Consider the following 19,432-nt stretch of genomic DNA (forward strand, 5'->3'; position numbering starts at 1 on the left):
TACGTACACATACAGACATACACATACATATGAACCATCAGACACACATACGGTTGCTTACACACACACACACACACACACACACACACCACAAGGGTATTTAAAACAACACACTCACTCAGACAGAGAGACACACACACACACTCACGTACACACACACTCCCATACTCACAAAAAACACTCCCACGCACACACACAGATGCACACATACATACACACACAGACGCACACATATGTACACACCCTCACACATACATACGGTTGCTCTCTCACACACACACACACCACAAGGACGATTAAAACAACACATACATACTCAGAAAAATAGATATACGCACACTCTCACGTACACACACCTAACATCCCCACCGACACAAAAAACACACAAACACACATACACACGCACTCACAAACGCACTCACGCACACACACACGAACAAACACATATACACATACACACACATGCACACACACACCACCCTAACAAATATTAATCACACACATACACACTCACACAAACATGCACACACATATACACACCATCCTACCATAGATAAAACACACAATACTCATATACACATGCCACACACGCACGCACGCACACAGACATAGACACACACATACATATGAACCATCACACACATACGTTTGCTTACACACACACACACACACACACACACACACACAAGGATATTTAAAACAACACACCCACTCAGACAGAGAGACACACACACACTCCCACACTCACACAAACCACTCCCACAAACCACTCCCACGCACACACACAGATGCACACATACATACACACACATACGCACACATACGTACACACCCTCACACATACATACGGTTGCTCTCTCACACACACACACCACAAGGACGATCAAAACAACACATACATACTCAGACAAAGAGATATACGCACACTCTCACGTACACACACCTAACATCCCCACCGACACAAAAACACTCAAACACACACTCATATACACATTCCACAATAAACTCTGGGACCAATAAAAACGGCACACACGCACACACACACACACACACACACACACACACATGGACACAAACACACATATATACACACACACATAGAGATGTGCACAAAACCAGTCCCAAAAACCAGTGAACCATGACAGACTGTCACAGACCAACCAAAAATAAAATTAAAAAAATCCTTTTTAACTCTTCTTCCCTCCCACCCCAGCTAGCCAATCATACTGTCTCTTAAGACAGTAAAACATTCCCTCAATATACACAAGAGGAAAAAGCCAGGTCAGTTCCTCTTCAACTTTATTGTCAAGGAATATGTATAAGAATATGTATATGTATTGTCAAAGAATATGTATAAGAATATGTATATGTATTTTTCCATATGTGTATTTTCATACACTGTTTTTAACATTTTCATTTTAATATCAGAGAATGTGTGATAATCAGTATGTAACAATACAAAGTTCATACAAAGCTTTATACTTTAAATATATTTTATCATCAAAGAATGTATATATGCATTTTAATTCTCGAACTGTTTTTTAACATTTGTTATTATTCTCAAAGACTTTTGATAATCTTTTTCTAAAAAAGTGAAACCGGTTAAGTAAATAGATATTTAAAAAAAAATAAGTGCATTTTCAAACCTTCTTTCATATATATATATATATATATATATATATATATATATATATATATATATATATATATATATATATATATATATATGTATGTATGTATGCATGTGTGTGTGTGTGTGTGTGTGTGTGTGTGTGTGTGTATTTTGAATGTATGTGTATGTTTTATATTCAATCACATTAAGTCACGAAACAATTATTAGTGTCACTACTGAAGAACCTTTATGTGACTCTGATCATTCCATGATCATGGCCGACGTGTCTCTGATTAGTTGTAACAGAAACCACAACCATCTTCAAACTGCGCGCTTTGACTGGAATAAAGCAGACTGAGACTTTTATTGTACCGAGCTTCGACGCCCAAACTCGCTCTAGTTTAATGTCTATGGAGATGTGAACACTATATTTCAGAACATTCTGAATTCAATATGGACAGCATATGCAGCATCGGTACCACGCAAGCACAAAGAACCACCCATAGTGCAATTTGGGAGACTGCAGCAGTTCGACTTGCCAGGAAAGGACGCCATAATGCTGAAGAGGAATACAAAATGCACAAATCAGAGAGCAACAGGAAAAAGCACAATAGATCATCCAACCATCTCAAGTGGGTGACTAAAAAGGCAGTGCTCGAATTTGAACAGAGCATAGCAACCAGCCCTGACAACAAAGTATTCTGGAAGTGTGTACATTCAAAGCAGAGTCCTCACTCTCCAGCTGGTCCCCTTCGCAATCCCCACACAGGCCAGATTACTGACAATCCCAAAGAATGTGCAGATATTATTGCTGGACTCTATGTAGGCATCTTTACTGTCGCAAATCAAAATGTTCCATCTCCATAACCTCTGACACTGGACCCTATAACTACTATGAAATTGTACTTCTGCACCTCTATGATATATTTTTATTACATATTTGTCTTCTTTTATGTATGTGATTCTATTGATCCTTTACATCATGATTTATAAACTGAGGCCCTTTGCTCTACAATAGGTTGTTATAATCTTGGGTAAATCTCGTAATATGTACAAATACAGCTCTACATTTCCCATCTCATCAAATGCTATGTCATTTAAATTCTAACTATAGCATGGCACTCTAGCCACACTCCAGAATATTATCACGATAGATACAATTTTGTCGTCAGCGTTTCTGTTCTATGATGAACATTACCAACGAATGTTCTGCCAATCAGTATTCATCTGAATTAATCCAGTGAAATATCAAATTATTCATATAATTTCTTGTGATTCTTGAATTTCCTGAAACTTCGTATAACCTAATAAACTTTCTGACAATTGAACGAAAGTGGACTTCACTAATTCAAGATTATTTTTATGACTTCAGTAGTTTTTTTCCAAATTGTTATAACTTCATAAAACCACATAATGTTATAATGTTAGAATAGTCTTCATGTTAATTAAGTTACACAGCTCATAAACTAACATAGTAATTGCAGCACGTTCTCTATCGGTCAAATGTAAGCTTCCGAAAATCTTTGCACACTCAAAATATAACAAATCGTTTTATATGCTACACCGCTCATTTTGCAAATTAAATTTCCTTGAATCTTTAAATTCAAGGTGACATCTGGCCGCTGTCTCGCATGCAATAATCTATCTATCTATCTATCTATCTATCTATCTATCTATCTATCTATCTATCTATCTATCTATCTATCTATCTATCTATCTACCCAGCTATCTGTCTGTTTGAGTGTCTGTCTATGTATGGTTGTATGTATGTATGTATGTATGTATGTATGTATGTATGTATCTATCCCTCTTACTTCCCCCCCCCCCCCCCCTCTATGTATACATATATTGGATCATTAGTAATATGTTTAACAGAAAAGGTGTTTCTCTGTATGTCTGATACGCATGTCCAGTGATGCATATTATCCGGTTATAGTGTTTTCCAGACCAGAGTATATGCTTATGCGCATGTCAGAAGACGAAAATTACGTCATTTGAAATTCTTACTTCGTGGATCAGTCTTACGATCTATTCATACAATTTGATTTGCATTTGTGATATCAGACATCTAAAAATTTTCATTGCATAGTGTTTACTCCCTGTTTCGTTAATACTACTAATATTTTGTTTTTATCGTTCCTCCGTATCGAGTATTCTTTTTATTAAAGCTTATATTTAGTTGTGTGCTATTTTCTCAGTTAATATATCTTATTAATTCATCATGGTTTTCTAATATAAAATTCACGTTCTGTTAATAACTTCTTCGTAATATTTCATCTTCTAGGTCTCTGTTTTTAATTTTTACATTTTAGGCTGATGCATCACATCTATATGTTCACTCAGCATTTTAGAAATACCAGCAAAATCACCCTCTCCTCATACCTTTTGAAGTGCTTAAGGACCTCGAATGAATGTTTGACTATTAGGAGTGTTTTTTTTTTTCCTTATCCGCATTTTGAAAAATGCGTCTTTGCTCAAATTAATTGAATTTCCGACGTCATTTTTCGATATACATAAGACAACGGTTTCTTTTATGTTGAAGTAGATCTGATATGTATCTCATGCACGAAACCCTGGGCTGCATGTCATCAAAGGCATGCTACATGGTCTATGTGGAAGCGATAAACCCGATGCAATATGTAGAGTGTAAAAAACATTTCCCTAAAGTCTTCCAGGAAAATACATTACACATTTATAATGGTTAGCCACTTTACGGACGTCGAAATAATGGTTTTACAATTACAAAATCTAATGCTGAATTAGATAATCGTCCAGTAGTACGGTTTTCTCCCATCTTTTTAGAGGTATGTGCATCTGTAAAATCATTTAAATATATTGGCAAATATATTCATAAATGTCATGATCGGATGTCAGTCAATATTAGTGGCCAATTCAAAGCACAAGAAACATCCAACGATGAAATTGAAACTTATATCAATGGCCACTATGTATCCTCATCAGAGACAGTATGGAGAATTTTAGGGTTCAAATTACATGTTTCGTCTCCTGCAGTGCAACCTCTTACAGTTCAGTTACCCCAACAGCAGTACATTTACTTTAATGACAATGATGATATTGAACATGTTATCCACACACATGACAGGTCCACTCTATACTGATTTCCCTGAAAGTTACACATGTAATAATAGTGAGAAAATCTGGCATCTCAGAAAAATTAATACACACTCAATTGGGCGTATTTCCTTTGTATATATCAACTAGTAAATTCCGTATCCGTAAATTTGGAGATGCTGATTTTTCTTATGTGATATTTGATGTCACATGGTCAAACGTACATGGGTTTATTAGCATTTTCAGATTTATAATTTAGAATATCATGCTGAAGAGTGAAATGAATTTTTATAAAATTCTAAACACGAAACGTCGTACATGATTAACTAAAGGCAGGTTTGTTTTGTTTGTTTTCCCTCTTTTATTCTATATGAGCCATGAATACCGCTATCCGTTGGAGACTTAATTGTAGTTTGAATTAGTAGTTTTAACTGCTATTTCTAAATGTTTCAGTATGTTGGTGAAGCAACCTTTGCTGATCCCCATATTACGTTTATAATTATAAATGTTTTACCGATAAAGGATTTTTGCATACTGAACTACTTGGCAACATTTTTAATTACTAACTTATTAATTAATTGACAATTCACTGCCCTATATCTATATTGATAATCTACTCCTGGATAGTTAAACTGCAATCCTTTCTGCGGGACTATTCGTGACGCACATGGGGTAATTTGGGGAGGGATACGGAATTTACTATATATAGATATAGTAAGTTTACTATATATATATGTATAAATCTATTAGCATCAACCGCCAACCCCTAGAAGTTGAACACTTCAGATACCTTGGAAATATCCTTTTGAAGAACCGCACGCCTGAAAAGGATGTGGAGAACTGGATTAGGGCGGCCCAATCCGCCTTCGGCAGAACCAGCCATCGTCTATTATTCAATCACGCGCTGGCCATCGGAAACAAAGATCATGGTCTTCCGTGCCATTGTCCTGGCAACTCTACGGTTATGAGACTTGGACGTTGTACTGCCGTGACTTCAAGCGCCTTTGAATGCTTCCAGCAATCGAAGCTACAATAGATACTCAACATACAATGTACATATGTATTATAACAAAAGTCGACACATGCACCTCCACCCCCACCCCACACACGCATATATTTATAGCGAAAGTCATTTCTCGCACGAAAGAAACACCTTTTGTTTTCTATTTATTAATTCATGCAAATTAGCCGCTTTGAAAATACGCAAATGATACCGTAAAGGAAAAATTCAATCGTTACTAAGTGTGACTAAGGTTGTTGAAGCACCTACATTGCTACAATAAGAGTTCATATGCTCTAATTTTTGTAAGAAGAGTGAACATATATACTTATAATAGCAGGGGAGGTAACCACCCATGGCCTTCTCGAGGATCACCAGACCAGGTCTTGTTTCGCCCATACCGGAAGCATCGTCAGTGGTGACTGCTGGAACGGCTCATGGTCGGCTAAATATATGAATGATGATTCGAACTGCCTTCTTTCAATTTTCTACATAATATAAGATCCAAAAGATTAGTTTCTCGAGAAATATTATAAAAACTGCTTTATTGAGTTTCGTTACCCAATAGTAGTGTCATTGTAGCACTATCATTAGATATCGAAGAATTTAATCCTCACAAATCATGTGAGACATTATAAACTTTATAGAAATGTAAATCTCGTAAACGCATGCATTTGAATGTTATGTTCAAAATAAAATTGTCCATTATTTAACTTAGTATACGAAGGATGTTTATCCTTGACATTTGCTCATGTTTTGAACGTTGTTTCAACGAAATAATGAAATGCAATGTGTAGAATATTATTCTAGAAGTTATTGCTGCTTAAATAAACAAGACCCAAAGGCTAAAGAAGTTTCACTCAGTGATAGTGAGATTTGAAAATTTATTTTTGTAAATTTGAATTTACATTATTGAACGTCTTTGCTCAAGGCTCATCCATAAATTGCCTTGTAGTGCCAATGACATGCGAATCCAAACTTAAATAGCGTTTAAGCCAAAGTTCAAATTGTAGAAATGTTTATTCTTATTTTCGATCAGATATTTTGATTCTAAAATTGATGACTCCTGTTGAATGTGTGGGAGTGACAAGAAAATTTATGATTTTACCCTTTCAATTTTCCGGAGAAGTTTGTTAAAAAAAAAAACAAAGAAGAAAACACTTCCAAATCATTTTTCAAAATACTTCTTTAGTCTGATATAATTCCTGCTCATAAACGTTTAATAATATTCAGATATATCGCAAGAGATTACCACATACTTTGTATTATCTTCATCCAAAGTGATTTCAGATGATACATCTGAAACTAAACAACAATCAGGGTGTCATGAAGGTAGTTCTTTTTATTTCAACTGGAATGAAATGGAAGCTATCAACTGAGTTTCTGAAAACAACTGGGATATCATCGGCGAAATGCAACATTTTAATATATAAAGGGCATGGACGAAAATATTTGGTGAAACTTAAAGAATTTCTGAGATGCAAGTAAAGTCTGAAGCATTATGCATAATTCTTAGCATTTTGAAAGAAAATATATAAAATTAGTGATGATACAGATGAACAATTTCAAATCTGACAATCTTTCCGAAAATTTAGTGTAGATCAATGAAAGTGAAGGAACACATTGGAGACAATTTAATGCTACTATTTATATAGGCGCAGGCGTGGCTGTGTAGGAAGTAGCTTGCTTACCATTCACATGGTTCTGGGTTCATTCCCACTGCGTGGCATCTTGGGCACGTATCTTCTACTATGGCCTGGGGCAGATTAAACCCTTTTGAGTGGATTTGGTTGACAGAAACTGAAAGAAGCCCGTCGTATATATGTATATATAAATATGTGTATGTGTGTGTGTATATGTTTCTGTGACTGTGTTTGTCCCTCCCCAAACATCGGTTTACAACCGATGGTAGTGTGTTTACGTCCCCGTAACTAAGCGGTTCGGCAAAAGAGACCGATAGAATAAGTACTAGGCTAACAAAGAATAAGTCCTAGTGTCGATTTGCTCGATTAAAGGTGGTGCTCCAGCATGGCCGCAATCAAATGACCGAAACAAGTAAAAGAGTAAAAAGAAAAAGAGTAAAAGAGATACCAAGTCATGCTAAAAAGATTCATAAGGAAACAGCAAACTTCTCTCCGCCAAATGAAATATAATTAAGTTTCGCCAAATCTATTGAGTGAATTTTGGAACTATGAAGTCGGATTGTAACTAAAAGAAAACAATTTAAGGCATTCCTGAAACATGGCAAATAGTTCGAGAGCAACAATGTATTATGCTTTTTAACTTAAAAAAGACTTGTCTGTTCTGCTATTTAAGCAAATACAAATTGGAATTTAGAATCAGTTTTCTCTCACGAGATATAATGGAACATATGCCGTACATGTTTGCACGACCCATGAAAATATGGAGCTCATAAGTTTTCACAAAAAAATGTTATCTGTTATAATACTGGAAACAGACTTGGGATCTCCATTCAGCTGTTTCTTGGTGTGATGTGTTCTCCAAGATATGTTTAAGACTGCTCTTAACATTTGGGTGCATTGCTCAATATAAAAGGATTGATGCTATTGTTCCACGGAGTGGAGATCTCAGGCCAGTTTCCAGCATTATAAGCGAGCGGAGAATGCGTTTTGCCGGATATCGATGGCGAGAGAAACAAGAACTTGGAAGTGACCTACTGCTATGAGTGCCAAAACATGGCCATACTCGAGCTGGTCACCAGAAGACAGCGTATGTAAATGAACTCACCAGAGACACTGAATGCCTTCGCAAACTCCTCCCTTAATAATGCAGGACCTAGTTGGATAACGTGTACTGTTAAACATATCCAAGCAAACTTGACCAGATGATGATATAGAATCTTATGCTGTTGCTATTATTCCAATGAAGCTTTCCGTTAATATGAATAGAAGCTGTCAGATCTTTGGAAAACTCAATTTGAATTTGATATTTCTAGCATGATATACTCACATAGATTTGTTGCTCAATGTAATTTTTTTTAAACATGTCCATTTCTGCAACAATACAGCTGAATTTATAATGCAGTCAGAGCGGTAGTTTTGTTTATCTGTCTCATAATGTAAAAGATCATATGTCAGTGGGGTTGACAAATTTCAAGTATACCTGTTTTTGTTTGCTTTTTTGTTTCTTGTAGAGAGAATTGAGATATTTGATACAAATTATTCTTTGACAGGCGACTCACATGCGTCTCACCTGTTTGACTTCTGTAATATTAGCAGCAAAAAAGTGGATTGTGGCATTGGTGGTGGTGAGGTTATCTAATGATGAACACGCAGTCATAGAATAGCAAAGAAAGATACGGAAACGGGGAGAGATCAGCCACGTAGCCAGCCGATTGCAACTGGAGGTGCTACTTGATAGCTGGGGGTGCTGAAAAAGGGTACGGACAAAAGCCCCTACTCAAAGTGTGAAAGTAGACAAAAGCCCCATGCTTATATTTTTCGTTTATTTTTTTTTTTGTTCTTTTTTTTTTCACATTTCTTAACGCCTAACCTGGTCAAAACTTCTGATATATTTCGTTTTTATTTTCATTTTACTTGTTGCAATCATTAAACTGAGACCATGTGGGGCATCACCTCGAAGAATTTTTAGTCGAACGTATCGACTCCAATATGATTTTCAACAAGCACATAGTTAAGCCTAAAAGGTCTTTCTACATGCTAGAGATAACAGCCAAATTTTAAACATTATTTTTACACAATTTCAAATAAACATCGACCTCGGGGCTGACAGCGTGTCTTCTCAACAATTCGATGATTTCGTTTTGCATTGCTGCTGAGATATATGTATGTATGTGTGTGTATATATTTGTGTGTCAGTGTTTGTTGCCCCAACATCTCTTGACCACTGATACTGGTGTGTTTATGTCCCAATAACTTAGCGGTTCGGCAAGGCATCCAAAGAATAAGTTCTGGGGGCGATTTGCTCGACTAAAGGCGGTGCTCCAGGATGGCCGCAGTCAAATGGCTGAAACAAGTAAAAGAGTGTAAGTGTTAATATGTTTTCGAGCTATTTAATACCTTCAGAAACTGAAGTAGATTAGTTGGCAATAGGAATCTAGATGGATAACCTGAAAGATTTAGTTTTGGTATTAATGAAGTGGTATTGAATAGGTGTAGCTTAATATGGCAAAACATATTACAAATAATTGTTAAAACGTCAAACATCAAGTTAAATAGTATATTCTAATCGAGATTTCGTACGTTTTGAAAGCTTGGGATTAGATAACATTCATAGAATTCGCTTCCTGTACGCTTTTTACTACCTGATATGGGTATTGATTTCAACTGATTTTTTTATTATCACATTGGTGATCGTGAAAGAAATCCTACTTAATATATTACATGAAAGAAGTATGTATGAAAAAAATAATGACTCATATACCGAGCATTATTAAGTCCATAATTTAAAGAATAACGGAGAATGTTATTACATTTATAGAGATATATTTTTTTAAAAATTGTTGAAATTTAAATTGAGATTTACACAAACCATTGAAATATGATATATGGATTTGTTACTTTTATGTTTGTATTCAAGGTAGTTATTAGAATTCGTTGTGAATATTATCTTGAATGCATGGTTTACTCTGCGACCAAAGACAATTTGATTATCCAGTAACAGTGAATCAGTACACACCTATGATAGAATTATACTTTGAAGTTTCTAAAATGAAAAGAGAGATTCAGGTCTAATTACATTTACGGAGTACTTTTGAACAATTCGTGTTGGTTTAAAAAGATCTATGCATCACGTAAAAGTGTTTTTTATGAAAATAATTATTCTCACAAATACCTCAGATAAAATGTAAAGTATGTCGTATTTTTTTATATCTTTATTTAATAATTGAATCAAACGCAACTTAACTATGACCAAGTACAATATAATAAACCGTATTTGTAGCCGTTACATATTCCACTTCTGCTTCGCAATTATAGTTGCACTTGGATGAATACAGAAAATATACTTTCTCTTCGCCTTGTTTTCAAATGAAAGAAAGAGACAGTCTTTGAAACCTCTTCGATGTCCAGGAGATATTTGTAGAAAAAGCACTTATCACTAACCTTGTATCACTAAAAGAATATTTCTATTTCATTCTGCTAATGATGTTTTTTTTCTCCTAATGTATTTAGTTTCTCCTGCCTTCCGTCCCAGATCTCCCCAAGAAACAATATTTCTGATGTCCATCTCATTTTGCCTCTGACAAAATCGAGTTTATTCTACACCAAATTGCATTTATCTTTTCACTCGCGTCTATCACTCTGGCATACCGAATCTCCTGACACTCTTTAGGGTCCTCTGGCCTTATAATGTATCAGAGTATTAACAAAACAGAGTGATCTGATCCACGTCATTTTATAGCACAACTTTTTTTTTTCGAATATTTTACTATCGGCAGGGCCTTGATCGCAAACGTCCTTCAGCTCTATCCATCTCTATAGGATATGCTATGTGCATTTGATTTTATAGATATAAAATTATCTGTTTACTGTTACCAAATATCCAACGGGGAATAGGCACAGAAACATAAAAGACAATTCGTACAATGACATGCTGCAAAATCTGCTATTTGAACTGGATAAGGAATATGACCAAAACATCATATATTACAATACAGTCTTCCCATACTACCAGCTAAAACTAATTAAGGATAATCTCAACTCTAACATATACTATAGCCAGTTCAACGAAATTTTGAGGACGATGAAATCACTATTAATTACTTACGTTTAATCTACAAGTACCTCTCGAATCTGATGTGTTTTTAAACCAAAAAATATATTAGATACAGTCGACAGAATTAAAGTGTATAAAACGATAGGATCATCAACATTAGAATGTCTTGCATCTACGATCTGATAAAGCACGATTAAATTATCAATAAAGAAAATGATTTTAAAATGCATTTTACATGCTAGTAACTACAATATATGAAAAACAGATTTCTTTATATTTACTACACTCATTAAATATATCTACTGAATAATGTCTTTATCTAATCGGCATTATAAATTGTGTGCTGAGACAGAAAATATGACAGAAACCTCGTTACATTATATATTAATCGTATTTTATTCTATTTCTCATTCAATGTTACAGTAGTATTTAACAGTTTCTAATGTGTTGTTTCAGTCCATTGGAACATTTACAGCTTACCACCAAATGCGACTATTGTCTCAGAAATAAAATCATATTTCTGTTGATTTTGTCACTGCATCCACTGTTATTTATTTGAAAGCATGTATAGGTTCTACAACACCAAGACACTTTAATGTTACTTATGATCTCTTAATGGTCATTCGTAAGATGTATACTTAAAATATGGTAAAATGGATTTAGTAATATATTCAGATGTTATAAGTATGGAATATGATCAAAAGAATCTGCCACATATTGATAATTGAACTCGGAATAAATGATTTCAAATCCTCGTAACCTTCAATCAATTTTGAACATTATCCCCCGCTGTTCCATACAATGAAGGATGCAATAACTGCGGGTTTCCTTGGAAAAAAAATATATAAAATGGTTTTGTAACTTGCATTGAAATAGTATGAAGTATTTAAATATATAGCAGTAGTAACTTTTCTCTTACAATAAGAAATATACTGTAATACATTTCCAGAACAACTGCTAATGCTAACTTTTCATTATTAAAACCGACATGATTCTGACAATAGCTGGAAGCTTCTACAGCAGTAGTGATATTGCTGCCTACAGAAAAAAATATATGAAGACATAAGAGATTTAAGATTGGTTTAGAAACATTCAGATGCCATTATTTGCCAAGCAACAGCAGCATAACTATATTTCTTTAGATATGTGATCCACAAGGAAAATAATATTTTACAATAAGAGAAAAAAAAAACTATTCACGAAGTTCGCATAACCGTACCTCGACAAAGACTTAGCTTTAAACTCGGGTATAAGATCGACAAGCACATACATGAGAATTACATAGCATTACATTCTGAAGATTCCAACACAAATCACTTTTTGTAGAATTTCCGTATTAAATCATCCACAAACCACAAAGAAGGCTATTATAGATATAAAGACCTCAAAATACAATTAATGTCGAATAAGTTTTTCAAAATTAGTGATGAAAGGATATCTCCATAACTCTACTTCGAATCTTAGAGATTTTCTACCCGGATGTTAGATATATCTTCGTACCTTTAATTGTTACATATACCAATATGAATGATTGTAATACTAAGCGCAGAAGTTGTAACCTCGAAAGCATATGACCACCAAATATGCAGTTTTCAAATGCGATCTTCAAATAGAAAGGGAAACCCTGTATGACATTTTCATGTTTAACCTGTTACTATTCACAGCCGTTTACTATTTCTCCTGAATATAAGAAAGCTAACATTTACTACGATATTAACGATGAGGCTAACTTCCTCGCTGAACCTAGTAAAATCAACGAGAGATCAGAATGCTTAACTAATAGGGAAGCTTTTATTTCTCTAAAGGATTAGAAATCTCATTTTCATAATAAATCTAATTGTAGATTGTGAAGCCTAGCGAGAACTAAAATCGAGTTAGTAGGTAAAAATGTACTTAGACATTTTACTAATAAACTTAGAGAGACCACTAAGCTACATCAGTGGAATAACAGTTTTACTGTTATAGATTGGTTTAAGAACATTGAAAATAATCCTAGCGTTAGACATAAATAGTTTCGCTACAGATTTTTATCTCTCCATATTGAAATCACTGTTTGATAAAGCAATCGAGTGCGGTAGCTCATATGCTGATATAAATACTGTAGACCTGGGATTTATCATGCATGCGGAAAAAACACAATTGGATAGTAAGGGCTTGGCATGTGTAAATAAGTTGGGTAGTTATGATTTGTTCGATGTATAAACAGAGTCGTACGTTAGAGCTGATGTTTGCGATCTTGTGGGTCTCTTTGTATTAAACACATTGAGATCTAAATACCCATTTGACGACACTGGTCTATACCGAGATTTGCACCTGTTTCTAAAATAGGCTTTGTTAAATCAGCTGTTCATTGATCATTCAAACCAGCTGTAAAGATGTGTATTGATTATAACATGGAAACTTAATTATCAAATTTCTATGTGAATATATTCGTTGCACCTATTCCCATTTGTTTGTATTGCTGCTTCTTTACTCATACCTACACAGGTACAGACGTATATACATACATACACATACACACTCTCTCTCTCTCACACACTTATATATATGCATATATAAACATACATACTTACACACATACATGCATACATGCATACATACATACACCCCCACACACACAGACATATATATATATATATATATATATATAGTCAAATTACACGAACTTTGTACTTATCTTGTTAAGTCCATCGATCTCTTGCCAAGCGGTGATGCGGTGCAGATCAACCAAAGACACAAAGACACACATTTATCTACATATACATATTTGTGAGTGGATCTGATAGATGGACACTGAATTAAAGCCTGTCGTACACACACACACACAGATGTGCGTGTATATGTTCATGTACCTGTGTTTGTGGTTTGACCCCCGCATCATCGCTTGACAACCGATGCTGGTGTGTTTACGTCCACGTAATCTAGCGGTTCGGCAATCGGGAACGATAGGATATGTACTAGGCTTACAAGGAATACGTCTTGGAATCAGTTTGTTCGTATAAAAGTGGTGCTCATGCATGGCAGCAGTCAAATAGCTGGAACAAAATAATAAAAGAATAAATATATATATATACGTATATATATACACACACGCACACATATGCACACACACACACACACACACACACACACACACACACACACACATATATATGCATACTTATATATGTATATATATATATATATGTGTGTGTGTGTGTGTGTGTGTGTGTGTGTGTGCGTGCGTTTAATACAGGGCAAATAAATCAGGATAAATTATTTCCGAAGATATTTTAATCCTTCAGCTATTTAATGTTCTTTTGGGCCTGCAATCGCCTATATTATTGAATCTCTTATAATCATTTCTAATTGTTACACTAGATAGTAGCAGACTCAATAATATCTCCGCAAATATTTTCCACTGAATTATTTGCTCCATATTCAACGTATGTTCACACTGGTGGCTGTGATGACTCGGCGAAAATCGAATCAGGTGCAGCGCAGACTTAAATATGACGGATTGGGGCTTTTCATCATGGTAACGCGGACTGAGACTATAATGCCAGCCCAGAAACCAGTCCACATGGGTCCAAATGCTTGAAGGTATGTTGAGAGTTTGTCTTAACCAGTTTGTCCACAGACAGATGATTCCTTGTATTTTTAGGGCGATTGAAGTAAGAGTTTTGACTGCGATTTACAGCAGGTAGACATACTTAGTATGTCCTGTGATTATATATATATATATATATATATATATATGCATTATATGCATGTATGTATGTATATATGTATACACACACACAGACACACACACTCTCTCTCTCTCTCTCTCTCTATATATATATATATATATATATATATATATATATATATGCGTCAACAAAGAAAGGTAGATAATTATTTGGAAAGCTTGTTATGTATTATAATGATACACACCACAAAATATATTTCCGTGTTTATGTGTTATTGTAACTATCATTCACACTAGTTTGAACCTTATGTCTTTCTCTGTATCGAGTAAGAATTTTCACATAGTATTCAACAACGTAATACACGCCTGTCCATATGAATTAAATATTTATTGTTTGAGTACTCCATTTATCAAAATGTTTTGTTTTTTATTCAGAAAACTAAAGAAAATCCTTAGTGTTTTTATTTCCTTGTTTTAGTGCTTAAGTGACGAATTAGAAACTAAAGTTTTTCAATTTATCATATATACAAGCAATTAAATAACAATTATCTTCAACTACTTTAGAATTACAGAACATATATTATATATTTGTCTATTTGTCTTTATTCCTTCATCTCGATTTTCTCTTTTACAATGTGTAAATGGTTTGTTCAGTGAAGATTTACTATTTCTCGAAGTCTATCGAAGAATTTTAAAACATGGCGAAAGGAAATTGCTGAGGCATCTGAATGATAAATGCGTTTCCATGTACGTAATATAATTTTTTTTTTACAAAATATCTATTTGTCCAAACAGTATACATTGACTTCCAAACGCAAAATAAAGATATATTCCGAGAAACGTTTGGACCTCTGTGTGGTCTCTTCAGTCTACTAGAAATAATGACCAGCTGTCTTTCACATAACGTAACATTACTCGAAAGAAAAACAGGATGGATAATTTAGCTTAGACTTCACTATGGTTGAAGGAAAGAAATGGAAATGACATGCATAAAATACCTTTGAATATTGATGAACTTCACTTAAATTGTTGACAAAATATACGTAATATACGATGTCTGATCGCTCATGAATTTGTGTTTAAAAATAAGAGACAAGGATGAATAACTGTTCGGATACTTGTATGAAAATGCTGAAGGGTTGACGGTTAAGATATATACTATTAACAATATAAGTTTGAAATATTGCTAGGTTTTGATAGATGATGTTATTTATCATTACAGGCAATGCATAGGATAATATTCCTTAAATGACGTTTTATAATTAATTCAAATGAAATGTAATTGTAATTACTTTTCTAACTGCTGTTATTGCTGTTCTTTATGCTATAGAATTATATATTGCATACTCTCACTGCAAAATTAAGGATAGCTTTGTGTGTACATTGGATATGCTCAGTCGTTTGCCTTCCCTGTACATTGAAATTGTTTTCCATGATATACTTACACATAATACTATGTTTTCTAGATTATACGTGTGACTTCATCTTGAGATTTAGGTTTTGCGTTTGTCTATGCCACGTATTGTCTACTGCAAAATATATCCATTTTAGTCTCAGTCTTCGATTTCTGTTTATCTCTGGTTCCAGATCTTCATATCCGAATATTTCCTCTAATCGTTTTATTTAGGTTGGTTACCGACTTTTGCAACTGATACTTTGTTGAAGAGACCTCAGTTTCAGAGACTCTTCGTTTCCTTTTATAATCTCACCTTAAATTTGGTATACGCGCGTGAAGACACACAGTAGACAAAGATATGAGCAACTATCTATCTGTCTGTCTGCCTGATGTCAGTCTGTCTATATATCGATTTATCTGTATGTTGTAATATAAATATATATTATGACATATACGAGGGAAGTTCATTAAATATTTCCCCTGACCCACTTCCCACAGACCGGGATAATTATTAGCATAATTATTAGTCCATCTCTACATAGCCACCACCAATAGTGACACTTCTCCCATCGCTTTGTGCAGCTGTGAAGACCGTAGATAGATAGCAATATTTTGAAATACTTTAATACGTACATTTCAGATCTGGTGTACTTCGTTTTATTTGACTCAAGTCGAAAATTCTGATACCTTTGCATTGCTCTATAATTTAACTCAATTTACATCTATCTATCTATCTGCCTGTCTGTTTGTCTGTCTGTCTGTCTGTCTGTCTGTCTCTCTCTCTCTCTCTCTCTCTCTCTCTCTCGCTCTCTCTCTGTGTATATATATATATATATATATATATATATATATATATATATATATATATAGAGAGAGAGAGAGAGAGAGAGAGAGAGATAGAGCTGGTGTGCCCGGTAATTCCTGGGGGTAAAAAATGTTGTATTGAAAAGCCTTATTACTCTGATATAAGAAGGCAAATTCGTTATACCTGCCATCAAAGGTGTATTTTCCGTCACAAAAAAGTACATAAAACTGTCAGCTGGAGGAGGGAGAGACTGAGAGATTGTTGGAGTTTGGCGAGAGAGGTTTTCGAAGGTTGGGGAGAAAGATTGTCGGAGGTCGGTGAGAGAGGTTATATAAATATATGAGTGAAGTGCTTGAAGAAAGTGCAATAATAACGTTCACACTCACTGATGTTTGCTCTCAGTAACTGCCTTTAGCTTACAGAGTTCTTGTTTGTTTAACTATCGAAAAATAGCCAGAAGGATATACATTTCGTTGGAGGTCTGTTATCTCCATTCCAGCCCGTGGTGGCCTAGAATTGGTTAGAAGGGTCAAGTGGCAAAGACATTATTGTGCTTAGCGAAGGCATCTGGGAAATGTATAACTGCTGTCATTCACAGAAAAACTATTGTTATACCGTGCGAAAAGCGCAGTTGAAGTGCTTAATGAAATCTGGCAATTGAACATCGAATCCACGCTATGCCTGCATGAAGCCACTACAAATATGTTATGAATAAAAAATTATCTACTGTCATGGAACAAGTGTAACTATAACATTGCAGAATTATCGGAGTAATGGGCATTCAAAAAAGTATGTATGTATAGAAATGTATGAATGAAGTCTTTAATGTATGAATGAAGTATTTAATATATGAATAAAGACTTTAATGTATGAATGAAGTCTTTAATAATATTTAGCAGTTGAAAACTGAGTAGTGAAATGCAAAATTAGGTCGGCGGATCATGAAAATCAAATATTGATTAATTCTCTAAAAGCTGCATGTGGTATGGGTTATTTCCTTTGGGTTGTTTAAATAAAATATTAGTAATATGTAGTAGATAGGTTGAGCCATTGGATGGGCCCTATAATCGATGTTTTTTCAACAATCTAAGAATGTCACGAGGTTTCCAGACATGAGGTCTACTTAAGTGTCAAATAAAGTGATATAGTCTGCAAATTTAGAAATTAGACACACAAAAAAGCAATATTCAGAGTAATCGAATATGAACAATGAAATGGGTTATTTCCCTTGAGTGTTTAAAAAAATATTTACAGGTTCTATAGGTTATTTCCCCTGGGTGTTTAAAAATATAGCTATATGAGAAAAATATAAAGGTTCCATTCCAGGGGCTGTACTACCGACTTTTTCAACAATCTACGTATATCATGAGGTTTCGAGACATGGGTTCTACTCACGTGTCAAGTTTCATCAAAATCAATAAAAGGATGTAGAATGAGTTAGCTAACAACGCCACAAACAAACACACACCGTTTTTCCACAAACACACACACACACACACACACACACACACATACACACACACACATACACACACACACACATATATATATATATATATATATATATATATATATATATATATATATATATATATATATATATATATATATATATATATATAGAGAGAGAGAGAGAGAGAGAGAGAGAGAGAGAGAGAGAAACAGGGAGCAAGAGAGAGAGAGATGAATAAACAGATAGAGAGATAGATAGATATGCATATAAATATACAGACACATAGAAAAATCAACTAGACTTTGTAGAATTTCTCCATTACCAGGATTTCATTTTTCTTCTCTTTTTTCCAAATAAGGCTTTGCGAATCTAATAGATTTTAGGGTGTAGTAGTATCATATATTTCAAGTCCAAATGGTGAAGTGCACAACAGAATATAACAATGTGTCTTTTCTATAATCTAGCGATCCTGTAAATTCACTAGCTTCTTACAATAATATGGAAATCTTTTAGCTGGAAAATCTACTACTCTTCATATATGGCAAATTCACTTAAAATGATCCATGTAGCATTTACACTCAGCTTCCTAACATCTTACTTTCCATTATATAGTGCACAACAGAATACAACAATGTGTTTTTTCTATAATCTAGCGATTCTGTCAGTTCACTAGCTTCTTACAATAATACGGAGATATTTTAGCTGGAAAATCTTCTATTCTTCATGT

The sequence above is a fragment of the Octopus bimaculoides genome, chromosome 3 (assembly GCF_046866305.1).
Source record: "Octopus bimaculoides isolate indiv1 chromosome 3, ASM4686630v1, whole genome shotgun sequence".
In the NCBI taxonomy this organism is placed as follows: Eukaryota; Metazoa; Mollusca; class Cephalopoda; order Octopoda; family Octopodidae; genus Octopus; species Octopus bimaculoides.